Below are 14,917 nucleotides of genomic sequence, written 5' to 3' on the forward strand. Positions count from 1 at the left end.
CATCCACTGTGTACATTAGTGGCCCCTGCCGTGTGCATATCGTTCCTGGTTGCCATTTCTTTGTTCGGTAGTCGCGGGCCAAGACTGGTTGCCCTACATTGAAGCTCCTTGTCGGCTTCTCATTGATGTGCTGGAATTGCTTACTCTCAACATCTCTTCGTACATTTGGTCTGAGCAAATCCAGACGAGATCTCAACCTTCGGTTAAAGAACACCATGGCCGAGGCCTGGTTGGTGACTGCATGTGTCGCATTCCGGTAGGCGAACAGGAAATTGTCCACGTTGTGCTGCAGCGGAATGTTGTCATTGTACGTAGCCTTTATTGCCTTCTTAAAGGTTTGTACGAACCTCTCAGCCAATCCACTTGTGTCTGGATGATACGGGGCGGATGTGTAATGCCTTACCCCATTCCTTTTCATAAATCTTCGAAACTCTTAGGACACAAACTGTGGTCCGTTATCAGAGTAAATCTGCTCTGGCAAGCCGTTCCTGGCAAAAATGGTCCGTAGGACTGCAATAGTTTTCTCCGTGGTGGTGGAGGACATTTTGATCACCTCAGGCCATTTCGAGTGCGCATCCGTGGCTATTAAAAACATTGAGTCCATGAATGGACCAGCAAAATCAATATGCACCTGTTGCCATGGAGATGAGGGCCACTCCCATGGGTGTAGAGGGGCATGTGGTGGTGCATTTTGGACCTTCTGGCATCCTGAGCAGCTCTTTGTCAGGTCCTCGATTTGCTGATCGATCCCCGGCCACCACACATAAGCCCTAGCAAGGCTTTTCATTTTCACCCCTCCCAGATGACCTTCGTGAAGCTCATTGAGCACTCTCCCTTAATTTGGGTGGAATTACCACTCGGGATCCACACATCAAGGTCCCCTGGCATACTGACAGCTGTTCTCTTCTGGATGAGAATGCTGGCAACAGTGAGTTGCCATGTGCTGGCCATCCCTTCACCGTCAAATCATATACCCGAGACAGTGTCGGGTCATTTCGGGTCTCCTTCTCTATACCAGCGTTAGTTACTGGCAAGCATTCAATTATAGTCGAATGAAATATTTCGACAGGATCCACTGCTGGTGCTTCCTCCGCAGTAGGCAGTGGCAGGCGTGATAGCCCATCAGCGTTTCCATGCTGTTTCGTGCCTTTATACTCGATTTCATATTGGTGCGCCCCTAGAAAAAGGGACCATATTTGTAGCCGTTGCGCAGTCACCACCGGAACGCCCTTCTTTGGATTAAAGATGGAGACAAGTGGTTGGTGGTCAGTCAGCAAGGTGAACTTCTGCCCGTGCAGATAGTGATTGAACTTTTTCACTCCCCACACTAGGCTGAGGGCCTCCCTGTCAATCTGGGCGTAGTTACGCTCGGCTGAGGTTAGTGACCGAGACGCAAAGGCTACTGGCCTCTCCGAGCCGTCCGGGAATTTGTGCGACAGCACCGCTCCAATGCCATAGGGTGATGCATCACACGCCAACCGAATTGGTAGTGCTGGGTTGAAATGAGCCAACACCTCTTTTGATGTGATCAATGCTTTGCTCTTCTGGAAAGCTCGTTTACATTCGTCACTCCACTTCCATGGTACCCCCGTTTGCAGTAGGGTGTTCAGTGGGTGTAGTACGGTAGACAAATTCGCCAAGAACTTATGGTAGTAGTTCACCAGCCCGAGGAACGACCTCAGTTGTGACACATTTTCCGGTGCTGGAGCCTTGACTACTGCCTCAATCTTTTCAGGTGACTTATGTAACCCCTCTTCATCGATGACGTGGCCACAATACGAGATCTGCTTCTGGAAAAACTCGCATTTGTGGCGATTAGCTCGGAGCCCATATTCCTTCAATCTAGTGAGCACCTGCTCCAGGTTGGCGAGGTGATCACTGTCATTTTCGCCCGTGACCAGGATGTCGTCCAAATAACACTGGGTCCCTGCAATCCCTTGCAGGACTTGTTCCATTGCCCTTTGCCAAATAGCCGGAGCTGATGCTACCCCGAACACCAGCCGGTTGTATTGGTAGAGACCTTTATGAGTGTTGATCGTGAGGTACTGTTTTGAGGCTTCTTCTACCTCCATTTGCAGGTACGCCTGGGCCAGATCAATCTTAGTGAAGCGTTTCCCTCCAGTTAGCGAGGCGAAAATATCTTCAATCCGCGGAAGCGGATATTGTACAGTGTGAAGGACTGGGTTCACTGTCACCTTAAAGTCCCCACAGATGCGAACCTTCTTTGGTTCCCCAGGCGTATTACTCAACGACCTCTTCATTACAGGAACGATGGGTGTAGCCCACTCGCTCCAGTCCACTTTGGACAGTACTCCTGAACGTTCCAAACCTTCCAGCTCTGCTTCGATGGCTGGGCGGATCGCATAAGGTACCGGTCTGGCCTTAAAAAACTTTGGCCTTGCATTTTCCTCTATTTTGATCATCGCTGTTATGCCTTTTAGTGTTCCGAGTCCCTGCTGGAACACTTCTTGTGCGTCAGTTAGCATTTTTGACAGTCGTCCACGTGTGACGTCGTCATCCTTTTTGGCATCGACAGTCAGTGCTTGTATGGAATGCCAATCTAGCTGCATCTTCGGATCCATTCACATCCTAGTAGTGGTGGTCCTCCATCTGGCAATACATATAGGTCCATTTTTGGTGTTTCCTTGCCGTTATATATAACGTTCACCTTATTTTTCCTTTGGGGTAGACTTTTTGCCCCGTGTACGTCTTCAAGACAATCTTTGTGTCTCTCAAGGGTATATGTGAGAATAGCCGCTTGTAGTCCCTTCGGTTTATGACTGTTAGGGCTGATCCTGTGTCCAATTCCATTTTCACTTGGACTCCTGCTATCTTGAGCGTGACCCAGATAGTTTGGTGATCCTCCATTTTGAGTACATTATGTAGTTTCAGACAACCCAGCTCCTTGCTTCCGGAGTCTGTATCACTTTTCTGTTCGTCTGAACTACTCTCCGTCACCTTATGTACCTTCTTCTACTTCTCCTGTGGAGATTTCTTGCTGCTGGTTTTCTTTCCCGACCTGCAGACTCTTGCTATGTGTCCTACTTTTCCACACTGTCTGCACACTTTGTCCTTGAACCAGCAATCATTATGGTCGTGTGTTGTTCTGCCGCAGCGATAGCACTTCACTGTTCCGTATGACATTTCATTTGTGCCATATTCTTGCGGTCTCCGTTGTATCTCTGCAGCGCCCCGTGCTGCTGCTTCGTGTGATACTGCAATACTGAAAGCCTTGTCCAGCATAAGATCCTTTTCTGATAGAAGCCGTTTCTGGGTTCCTTCACTTTGAAGCCCACACACAAACTTGTCCCTTAAAGTATCTGCTAGTCCCGTTCCAAACTGGCAGTGTTTCGATAGCTTGCGCAGTTCCGTTAAATACTCAGCATTACTTTCACAAAAGGAACCAGCATGAAGATGAAACTTAAATCTTTCTGCTATCAGCAGCGGTGTGGGGTTTAAGTGGTCCTGTAGGATTGACACTTTGTTTTCAAAATCCTTTTCTACTGGCTTCTCTGGGGTTACTAGGTTTCGTAGTAAGCCATACGTTTTTGCACCCATTGAATTCAACAATACCAGCGCTTTCTTGTCATCTGGCACTTCATTCGCCTTGCAGTATACTTCTATGCGTTCGACATATGTCGTCCAATCTTCGACTTCATTGTCGAACGCTGTGATACTGCCACTCTTCGGCATTTTTGGGTGTGGTTAGACTGGCTTAAAATGGCGTCTCCCGCGCTTTCCTTTCTTCCCCACTGCAGCTTAAAATGGTGTCTCCCGCGCTTTCCTTTCTTCCCCGCTGCGGCTTAAAATGGCGTCTCCCGCGCTGCTGCCAACGCCGCTCTCGGCGGCCCTCGTGGCAAATGGCGACGCCCTGTGGGTTTCGTGTGCTGCTCCTGCGCTGCTGCCAATGCCGCTCTTTGCGGTCCTCGTGGCAATGGCAGCGCCTCGCGTTTTCCTGCGCGCCTCTCTCCCCCGTTGACGCTGCTCGGCCCTTGATCACCGGCTGCGCTCTGCTCTCTCTCGTCTCTCTCCCCGTTGACGCCGCTCGGTCCTGAACACTGGCTGCGCCCTGTGCGCTCTGCCCTCTCTCCCCCATCGACGCTGCTCGGCCTTTTTCTGTGCCGCTCGGTCGGGCTGTAGCCGCCGCTGTCTGGGAAGGGTCTGCGCAGTACCTGTTGCCAGCCCGTTTCGCTGGACCACCGTGACTGGAAAGCCAAGCCTGGCTCTCGACAGCCTCCCCTGCGATGCTCAAATCTCCACTGGATGACTGGGCGGTTGCCCGTGGTCGACGCCCGTGCTTCTGGACTCAACCTCCTTCCACTGTTCTCCAGGAGCGAATCCCTGGAGAGGTGATGCAGAGTTGCAGGTAGGTTCGAATCTGCGTCGTCGCCAATGTTATATCCGTGTATCTTAATGTTGTGTCCTTCAATAATCAGACAAGACTGCAGGGAACGATTCAACAGGTGTTTACTGAATGAGGGTTACTCTAGAACTAATTGTACAGATCACTACTCAGGGTTTATATACAGGTGTGGTCACTGCCGGTACTACAGTATACAGGAGTTGTAAAAAGTAGTTCTCTCCCTTAAGGTATATATACATTACATACATTACATAACCCGTGCTGTACCTGCCCCGGGAGTGTTTGATGGGACAGTGTAGAGGGAGCTTTACTCTGTATCTAACCCGTGCTCTACCTGCCCCGGGAGTGTTTGATGGGACAGTGTAGAGGGAGCTTTACTCTGTATCTAACCCCGTGCTGTACCTGCCCTGGGAGTGTTTGATGGGACAGTGTAGAGGGAGCTTTACTCTGTATCTAACCCGTGCTCTACCTGCCCCGGGAGTGTTTGATGGGACAGTGTAGAGGGAGCTTTACTCTGTATCTAACCCGTGCTGTACCTGCCCTGGGAGTGTTTGATGGGACAGTGTAGAGGGAGCTTTACTCTGTATCTAACCCCGTGCTGTACCTGCCCTGGGAGTGTTTGATGGGACAGTGTAGAGGGAGCTTTACTCTGTATCTAACCCGTGCTCTACCTGCCCCGGGAGTGTTTGATGGGACAGTGTAGAGGGAGCTTTACTCTGTATCTAACCCGTGCTGTACCTGCCCTGGGAGTGTTTGATGGGACAGTGTAGAGGGAGCTTTACTCTGTATCTAACCCGTGCTGTACCTGCCCTGGGAGTGTTTGATGGGACAGTGTAGAGGGAGCTTTACTCTGTATCTAACCCGTGCTGTACCTGCCCTGGGAGTGATTGATGGGACAGTGTAGAGGGAGCTTTACTCTGTATCTAACCCGTGCTGTACCTGCCCTGGGAGTGTTTGATGGGACAGTGTAGAGGCAGCTATACTCTGTCTAACCCGTGCTGTACCTGCCCTGGGAGTGTTTGATGGGACAGTGTAGAGGGAGCTTTACTCTGTATCGAACCCGTGCTGTACCTGCCCTGGGAGTGTTTGATGGGACAGTGTAGAGGCAGCTATACTCTGTGTCTAACCCGTGCTGTACCTACCCTGGGAGTGTTTGAGGCTGAAACTGGGTTCCCAAACTGCAGAATATTCTATAATTACAAGATAGATTGGATGATGGGGTTGCCCTTCGGCCTCTTCTGCTCATCTATCTAGGGGGAACGGACGGCCCTCCTCCTCCAGCACACCATCCAGCGCTTTGTTAAATGATTCCAAGTTTTTTGCCTTCCGTACCTACCCAGAATTCCATTCCAAGTGCCGAGCTCTCTCTATGTGAGTGAGAATTCCCTGCTGTTGGTCCCAATTGCTGTTCATTATCTGGTGTCTCGCTCATAAGCTGATCATTATTTTGCGGCCCGGTTGCTGGCAGAGGGAGGTAACACCACCGCAATCCCACAACAAGCCTATAAACAGGCCGCCCTGCCCGTGACGTCTTGGCCACTGTGCTCGCATGGAGTACGTGACATCACGGTGGTGCGCAATGACCTCATCTCCAAAACGCAGTACTGGTTTCCACCCTCACCCCCCCCCCTCCCCCCCCCCCCCCTCGGTTTCCCCTCTCTCCCCCCCCTCGGTTTCCCCTCTCTCCCCCCCCTCGGTTTCCCCTCTCTCCCCCCCCTCGGTTTCCCCTCTCTCCCCCCCCTCGGTTTCCCCTCTCTCCCCCCCCTCGGTTTCCCCTCTCTCCCCCCCCTCGGTTTCCCCTCTCTCCCCCCCCTCGGTTTCCCCTCTCTCCCCCCCCTCGGTTTCCCCTCTCTCCCCCCCCTCGGTTTCCCCTCTCTCCCCCCCCTCGGTTTCCCCTCTCTCCCCCCCTCGGTTTCCCCTCTCTCCCCCCCCTCGGTTTCCCCTCTCTCCCCCCCCTCGGTTTCCCCTCTCTCCCCCCCCTCGGTTTCCCCTCTCTCCCCCCCCTCGGTTTCCCCTCTCTCCCCCCCCTCGGTTTCCCCTCTCTCCCCCCCCTCGGTTTCCCCTCTCTCCCCCCCCTCGGTTTCCCCTCTCTCCCCCCCCTCGGTTTCCCCTCTCTCCCCCCCCTCGGTTTCCCCTCTCTCCCCCCCCTCGGTTTCCCCTCTCTCCCCCCCCTCGGTTTCCCCTCTCTCCCCCCCCTCGGTTTCCCCTCTCTCCCCCCCCTCGGTTTCCCCTCTCTCCCCCCCATCGGTTTCCCCTCTCTTCCCCCCCCTCGGTTTCCCCTCTCTCCCCCCCCTCGGTTTCCCCTCTCTCCCCCCCTCGGTTTCCCCTCTCTCCCCCCCTCGGTTTCCCCTCTCTCCCCCCCTCGGTTTCCCCTCTCTCCCCCCCTCGGTTTCCCCTCTCTCCCCCCCTCGGTTTCCCCTCTCTCCCCCCCCCTCGGTTTCCCCTCTCTCCCCCCCTCGGTTTCCCCTCTCTCCCCCCCTCGGTTTCCCCTCTCTCCCCCCCCTCGGTTTCCCCTCTCCCCCCCTCGGTTTCCCCTCTCTCCCCCCCCCTCGGTCTCCCCTCTCTCCCCCCCTCGGTCTCCCCTCTCTCCCCCCCTCGGTCTCCCCTCTCTCCCCCCCTCGGTCTCCCCTCTCCCCCCCCCCCTCGGTTTCCCCTCTCTCTCCCCCCCCCCCTCGGTTTCCCCTCTCTCCCCCCCCCTCGGTCTCCCCTCTCTCCCCCCCTCGGTCTCCCCTCTCCCCCCCCCCTCGGTTTCCCCTCTCTCTCCCCCCCCCCCCCTCGGTTTCCCCTCTCTCCCCCCCCCCCCTCGGTTTCCCCTCTCTTCCCCCCCTCGGTTTCCCCTCTCTTCCCCCCCCCCCTCTCGGTTTCCCCTCTCTTCTCCCCCCCCCCCCCCCCTCGGTTTCCCCTCTCGTCCCCCCTCGGTTTCCCCTCTCGTCCCCCCCTCGGTTTCCCCTCTCTTCCCCCCCCTCGGTTTCCCCTCTCTTCCCCCCCCCCCTCGGTTTCCCCTCTCTTCCCCCCCCTCGGTTTCCCCTCTCTTCCCCCCCCTCGGTTTCCCCTCTCTTCCCCCCCCCTCGGTTTCCCCTCTGTTCCCCCCCCCTCGTTTTCCCCTCTGTTCCCCCCCCTCGGTTTCCCCTCTTCCCCCCCCCCCTCGGTTTTCCCTTTCTCCCCCCCCCCCCCCTCGGATTCCCCTCTTTCCTCCCTCGGTTTCCCCTCTCTCTCCCCCCCCCCCTCGGTTTCCCCTCTCTCTTCCCCCCCCCCCCTCGGTTTCCCCTCTCTCCCCCCCCCTCGGTTTCCCCTCTGTCCCCCCCTCTTCCCCCCTCGGTTTCCCCTCTCTCCCCCCCTCGGATTCCTCTCTTTCCCCCCTCTTTTCCCCGCTCACGGGTGATCTCATAGTTCTCGGAACTTCTCGCGCTACAGCCGCTGGATCGAAACCAGAAGCAAAAACGCTCAACTGCAGGGGCCCCAACCTCGACAAGGTAAAGGCAGCAACATTTGCAGCCGTCATGTGATCGCACGCCATGTGGCCAGGAGTCATGCAGTCAGTATGTCACGTGATCAAACCTCCAGGAATGCCTCCAGCCAGAGTTGGCATCTGTCTGACCACGTCTCATTTCGGCATGTGGGAGCTTGCTGTGCGCAAAATTGGCTGCTGCGTTTCCTGCATTACAACAGTGACGACGCTTCCAGAAGTAATTCATTGGCTGTAGAACGCTTTGGGGGACGTGCTGTATAAATGCAAGTCCTTTCTTTCAATCGGATTCCACAATTTTGGATGTCGTTTGTCTGAACTTTGTAAATGCTGTGTTGCAGGAATGAATTTGCGGCCATTCCGGCCCCACTTACCTCCATTGCTATTTACAAACTGTGCTTGGAAAAAGGGGATTGAGGCAAAAAAAAATGTTTTCTTCTGCCCAGAATACTTTCCTCTTTTTTGTGTGTCTGTGTGTGTGTATCGGAGTGGGGTGGGGGGCAGGAGATAGTTGCTGAAATAAAGCGTCTGACTGAAAGCAGCTCACAGTGTTGGGGGAAGTGCGGAGCAGGCACTGCCTGCTGCCACAATATCCCTTTTGTTGGCCTAAGTAGGAAGGATCACTCAAGAATTTAAATTCAAATTTCTAGGTTCAAATCCAGTCCACGTAAAGGGGATGGACTCTGATCCCTGAGATGTCTCGCAGCTCACGGTCCAGGGCCACGCTCCCATTTTCTTTCAATAAAAAAAAAGCTCACTGTGCACCTCACCCAAACCCTTTCAGTAAAGGTCCATGGGCAAAAAGAAAGTATTGTTTCAGGAGGTGCTGGGATTGCGTCCCCCCGCTCCACCCCGAAAGAGGTGGCCTGGTTATGCTTCCTCTGGTTGGTGGGAGTGGTGGTCTGGGCAGTGGTTGGGGTGGGGTGGTGCCGGTGGGGGGGTCGGAGTGTGGCTGGGGGCGGTGGGTGGGAGTGCGGGTACGGGTGATGGGAGGGGTTGTGCGGCTGTGGGTGGGGGTGACGGGGCGGTGGGTGTGAGTGGGGTTGGGGTTGGAAATGTGGGTGGGTTGGTGTGGGTGGGGGAGAGGGCGGTGGGTGGGAGTGTGAGTGGGGGCGGTGGGTGGGTTTGAGCGGGTGGTGGGTGCGCGTGAGGGTGGGGGGTGACGTAAGAAAACTACTAGGCACTTGGTCTGAGTATTAAACAAGGCTTTAATCAACTGGTTTTCAACATGGAGATCTAGTTGTGTCCTTCACTAGTTCCTGTTAAAGAATGTCCTGAGCAAGCTGGGCCCGTGCCCGAGTATTTATACTCTCCCTGGACAGCGCCACCAGCAGGCCGCCCAGTATTACTTCATAAGACATTTCCACATGAATGACAAGATTTATGTCAGGGGGGTTGGAAGTGGGGGGGGTTGGGAGTGCGGGTGGGGTGGTTGGGAGTGCGGGCGGGGGGTGTCGGGGAGTGCGGGCGGGGGGTGTCGGGGAGTGCGGGCGGGGGGTGTCGGGGAGTGCGGGCGGGGGGTGTCGGGGAGTGCGGGCGGGGGGTGTCGGGGAGTGCGGGCGGGGGGTGTCGGGGAGTGCGGTCGGGGGGTGTCGGGGAGTGCGGTCGGGGGGTGTCGGGGAGTGCGGGCGGGGGGTGTCGGGGAGTGCGGGCGGGGGGGGTGTCGGGGAGTGCGGGCGGGGGGGGTGTCGGGGAGTGCGGGCGGGGGGGGTGTCGGGGAGTGCGGGCGGGGGGGGTGTCGGGGAGTGCGGGCGGGGGGGGTGTCGGGGAGTGCGGGCGGGGGGGGTGTCGGGGAGTGCGGGCGGGGGGGGTGTCGGGGAGTGCGGGCGGGGGGCTGTCGGGGAGTGCGGGCGGGGGGTTTCGGGAGTGCGGGCGGGGGAGTTTGGATAGTGAGGGTGGTGGGGGTGGTCAGTGCAGGTGCGAGTGCAGCAAATCCAATGGGCGGAGAGCAGAAGCTTGGAGCCTTATCCTACAGCGGCGAAATCTCTGAAACTAGGAACAACATTTAACAATGAGAGTCAGACCCACTCAAATGCCTAATTAGAGGCCCACAATAAAAAGTAAAAGATCAGAATTCTCATCGAGTACATAATGCTGGAAACTGCAATCATAACAAAACCAAATCACCTGCTCCTCTCCGAAAAATCACTGGCCCTTTGCCTAGGGTGCGGTACAACATGTGCCGCTCGCAAATGGCCACTTTTCAATCAGGAGCCCAAGCAGCGAGTGACAACAGGCTATCCAGCCATTGGGGGTTCACCGTCAAGTCTGATCAGCTGATATTCACATACACACGTTTACCAGCCGTGGCAACTGGATCGAAAGAAAGAACTTGCATTTATATAGTGCACCTGCCCTGGGAGTGTTTGATGGGACAGTGTAGAGGGAGCTTTACTCTGTATCTAACCCGTGCTGTACCTGCCCTGGGAGTGTTTGATGGGACAGTGTAGAGGGAGCTTTACTCTGTATCTAACCCGTGCTGTACCTGCCCTGGGAGTGTTTGATGGGACAGTGTAGAGGTAGCTTTACTCTGTATCTAACCCGTGCTGTGCCTGCCCTGGGAGTGTTTGATGGGACAGTGTAGAGGGAGCTTTACTCTGTATCTAACCTGTGCTGTACCTGCCCTGGGAGTGTTTGATGGGACAGTGTAGAGGGAGCTTTACTCTGTATCTAACCCGTGCTGTACCTGCCCTGGGAGTGTTTGATGGGACAGTGTAGAGGGAGCTTTACTCTGTATCTAACCCGTGCTATACCTGCCCTGGGAGTGTTTGATGGGACAGTGTAGAGGGAGCTTTACTCTGTATCTAACCCGTGCTGTACCTGCCCTGGGAGTGTTTATAAAAAAACAAAATATTTCAGTCCTTGGCACATGTATACCCAACCTTCTAGACCTCAAATTCACCAAAATTAAATATGGTCAGAGTGTGCGCTGACAGAGTTAGTCACTGTGTTTGCAGAGGGTGCAAGTGGAGAGGATCCATCGAGGGGGGAAGTGTCAGTGGGTTGGGAGCGGCCTCGTGTATCACCGGTTGTTATGAAGTTGATGGCAGTTGTAACTGTCTCATTATGGGATTGGGGTGGGGGGTGGGGGTAGAGTTTAACGAGATTGGATGGGCAGCCCATTTTACACCTCGCCCAATTCCCTTTCTGTTGACTTCATTGGGAAGTCAAATCGGGGCGGGCAATCCCATACCCTCAGTTTCTCCTTGAGTGGGAAAGATTAAAATGATGCCCCTCCCCTCTCAAACCCCAGCAACCGCCCCCCCCCCCCCAAAAACCCCAGAGAAAATGAATGGGGTGGGGGTTATTCTCCCTGCCTGTGTGCACCTTCTCTCAGTTGTGGTGTGGTGCGGGGGGGTGGGGGGGTGGCGATGGGTTGGGGAAGGGTTCGGTGTTAGGCTATATACCTGCCCTCATCTCAGCCTCAACTGAACGGCCGAATTGGGGGGAGAGAATAAAGGAAAATGGCCACAAGAGACAAGGACACCGCCCAGTACGGCAAACGGCACATTCTTCAATCCACAATTGGAGCACTGTCGGTGCGAGCCATCAGGTTTCCCGGCGGCGCCCCCCTCTCTCTGGGGTGAATGTTTTCCAGCCAAGAAGGAGCGAGCCAGGAGCTCAGACTGAACTCTACCTCAGTTCATGCTACCCTTTCCTGACTGGCAGCGGGGTATATCTGTCCGCCAATAGAAACATAGAAGATAGGAGCAGGAGTCGGCCATTCGGCCCCTCGAGCCTGCTCCGCCATTCAATGAGATCATGGCTGATCATCCAAATTCAGTACCCTGTCCCTGCTTTCTCCCCATATCCCTTGACCCCTTTAGCCTTAAGAAATATATCTAACTCCTTCTTGGATATATTTAATAAGTTGGCCTCAACTGCCTTGTGTGGTAGAGAATTCCACAGGTTCACCACTCTCTGGGTGAAGAAATTCCTCCTCATCTCAGTCCTAAATGGTTTACCCCTTATCCTTAGACTGTGACCCCTGGTTCTGGACTCCCCTGACCATCGGGAACATCCTTCCTGCATCTAGTCTGTCTAGTCCTGTTAGAATTTTAGAATCTCTCGCCCCTTCCCCTCTTAAAGGCAGCATTGTAAAGACCGTGGGGGGTGGGGGGAGGTGCAGGAGCACCTGTTGTGCGACAGGGAGGAATGGGGTGGCGGAGGGAAGGGGAAGTGATGAGAATGGTGCGAATAAATAAGTAAGAAATGTGTATGAGGCATCTGGATGTTTTGAATGCCATCGCGTCTCGCTTTTTTTTTTGCAGCTCCCTGATTATCTGCTCTGTTGAGCTAGTGTGTAACTGTGCAAAATGGAGTAAATTGACCGAGCATAATGTGGGCTGTATGTAACAGAACTGCCACTGTGTAAGAAGGAAAGAGCTGCGAGCAGACAGGAGCCAAGACGTCAGGGCCCGATACTAGACAGCCTTTATTATTTTCTTCATTACCTTCTTCTGTGTGTTCTCATTAACCCGTGGCGGGCCAGGCATCTCTCTTTGTGTGTGTGTGTGTGTGTATTTATTTACTAATCCAGGGGGAAAAAAATTCCCCTTTCTATTTATTGAAATCTTTAATGCCAGATTCTCCTTCACAAACCAGCAAGATGCTCGCAGTGAGGTGCAACGGTGTTCTTTTAAGCTGGACTGTCCCTTTAAGGTCCCAGGTGCATCCTGAGGCCAAGTAGAGGCGACCTATATGTTTTCTATCTGGATTTTTTTGTTAACCAAAGGTATTAAGGGATGTGGGCCAAGGGCGGGTAGATGGAGTCAGGTGGCAGATCAGCCATGATCTCATTGAATGGCGGAGCAGGCTCGAGGGGCTGAACGGCCTCCTCCTGTTCTTGTGACCCGTCGTTCGGTGTGGGAGGTGTGTGTGGTCGGCAGGCGGTTGTAAATGTGCGGCTCCTGGTCGGAAGGAACCAGCGTGAAATAACTGGCTTTCCTTTTTAAAGTTTGAGTGGGACGGAGGCACGTTAGATGGAAGGTTTTTTTTTGGTGGGGGGGGGTGTTTGTTTATGTACACCCATCTACCAATGGGTGGAAAACTCCCGAAATGTTACCTGCCCGTGCGCCCTTACCCCTCTCCTTCTGAGGTTGAATTCCAAGATGCATGGTTCATTGCCTTAAGGCTCCTCCAACTCTATGCTATCTGGCCTCTTTGGATTATCTTTCTGCGAACATAACAACATAAGAAATAGGAGCAGGAGTAGGCCAATCGGCCCCTCGAGCCTGCTCCGCCATTCAATAAGATCATGGCTGATCTGATCCTAACCGCCAATCCACTATCACAGAACCATCTCCTGAATCTAACAGAATTAGACACACGAAATAGGAGCAGGATCAGGCTACACGGCCCCTGGGCCCGCTCCGCTACCCACAGGGCCATGACCGATCCGAACCGAGACTCATGTCCAAATTCCTGCCCGCTCCCCGTAACCCTTAATTCCCTTTACTTCTGGGAAACTGTCTATTTCTGTTTTAAATTTATGTAATGATGTAGCTTCTACAGCTTTTTGGGGCAGCATATTCCATGGACCTACCACCCTCTGAGTGAAGTAGTTCCTCCTCATCTCAGTTTTGAAAGAGCAGCCCCTTATTCTAAGACTATGCCCCCTAGTTCTAGTTTCACCCATCATCGGGAACATCTTCCCTGCATCCACCCGATCCAACCCCTTCACAATCTTATATGTTTCAATAAGATCGCCTCTCATTCTTCTGAACTCCAATGAGTAGAGTCCCAATCTACTCAACCTCTCCTCCTATGTCCATCCCCTCATCCCCGGGATTAACCGAGTGAACCTTCTTTGTACTGACTCAAGAGCAAGTATGTCCTTTCTTAAGTATGGACACCAAAACTGTACGCAGTATTCCAGGTGCGGTCTCACCAATACCTTGTACAACTGAAGCAATACCTCCCTATTTTTATATTCTATCCCCCTAGCAATGAAAGCCAACATTCCATTGGCCTTCTTAACCACTTGCTGCACCTGCATACTAACCTTTTGAGTTTCATGAAGTAATCCAATGCTCCTCAGCCCAAGGGGCTCCCCAGCACTAACAACAAGGTACATTTATACAGCGCCTTCAACGTAGTAAAACGTCCCAAGGCGCTTCACAGGAGCTTGGCCATAGAGACAGGTTTTAAGGAGCGTCTTAAAGGAGGAGAGAGAGAGAGGTGGCGAGGTTTAGGGAGGGAATTCCAGAGCTTCGGGCCCAGGCAGCTGAAGGCGCGGCCGCCAATGGTGGAGCGATGAAAATCGGGGATGCGGCAAGAGGCCAGAATTGGAGGAGCGCAGAGATCTGGGAGGGTTGTGGGGCTGGAGGAGGTTACACAGATAGGGAGGGGGAGGGGGGGGGTGCGAGGCAGTGGAGCGATTTGAAAACAAGGATGGGAATTTTAACAATTTGTGCACAGCAAGCTCCCACTCCTGCGCTCGCTGGCCTACACTTCCCGCTCTTCCACCAGGTCCAACCACTCCAGGCTCCCCGTCGTTCAGTTATTTTTTTTAATATTCATTCGTTCATTCAGAAGTGGGCGTCGTCGGCAAGGCCGGCATTTATTGCCCATCCCTAATTGCCCTCGAGAAGTTGGTGAGCTGCTTTCTTGAATACAACTGAATGGCTCGTTAGGCCATTTCAGAGGGCAGTTAAGAGTCTCAACCACGTTGCTGTGTGTCTGGAGTTACATATAGGCAAATTCTCTTCCCTAAAAGGGCATTACTGGTGCTTGCTTTTTATTCCAAATTTATTTAATTAACTGAATTTAAATTCCCCGAGCTGCCATGGTGGGATTTGAACTCATGTCTCCGGATCATTAGTCCAGGCCTCTGGATTACTAGTCCAGTAACGTAACCACTCTGCTACCCGTACCTGGTCTCAACTGTGTTTTCACATTAGCCTGTGGCTTCGTCGCACCTCACCTTGGTGATCTCCTCCGGACGTTCTGGAGTCCTGTAATAGCTGGCTCTGCTTTTACGTGAACGATTCTGACTTTAAACTGCGCAGTGCCCCTTGTCGGACGCCAGGTGTTATGTATTCGCGCACAGCCAGTGGTGCCCCAGGCTTTGGGAGCGATGGGCAGTA

General features: G+C 53.9%; 1 protein-coding gene across 3 annotated transcripts in view; it reads left to right on the top strand.

Annotated features, from left to right (window-relative positions):
• The window catches only part of LOC147096759 (neuronal PAS domain-containing protein 3-like), a 448,957-nt gene that overhangs the window by 88,270 nt on the left and 345,770 nt on the right, over positions 1–14,917 (top strand). The window lies entirely within an intron of this gene.

The sequence above is a fragment of the Somniosus microcephalus genome, chromosome 34 (assembly GCF_052327205.1).
Source record: "Somniosus microcephalus isolate GS21.2 chromosome 34, FLI_Smic_1.0, whole genome shotgun sequence".
Classification (NCBI taxonomy): Eukaryota; Metazoa; Chordata; class Chondrichthyes; order Squaliformes; family Somniosidae; genus Somniosus; species Somniosus microcephalus.